Source organism: Eurytemora carolleeae, unplaced genomic scaffold (genome assembly GCF_000591075.1).
Source record: "Eurytemora carolleeae unplaced genomic scaffold, Eaff_2.0 scaffold1185, whole genome shotgun sequence".
Lineage (NCBI taxonomy): Eukaryota > Metazoa > Arthropoda > Copepoda > Calanoida > Temoridae > Eurytemora > Eurytemora carolleeae.
The window spans coordinates 47,287-47,568 of NW_019397095.1; positions in this window are offsets into that span (position 1 = coordinate 47,287).

A 282-nucleotide genomic window follows, 5' to 3' on the forward strand; every position below is an offset into this window, starting at 1 on the left:
ACAAACTTGATCACTTTAAATTAAAAGTTTTCGCTATGGACCCAAAAGTTCCTAATTTGGGTGAAATTTGCCCTTCTTTCATTTTTCAAATCAAATCATAAGTTCTAGGGATGGCCTAAGACTCCAGTAGTGGATTTAACCCCTTTCAGTTCTAGTAAAATTGTTTCGCGCTGGTAGTTGATGAATTACCATTAACTTCAACACACTTCTTGTGTTTATGAATCTAATATTTTCAACATTGACCACAACTAACGAAGAATCAATGCAGAAATTTAAAGTTAC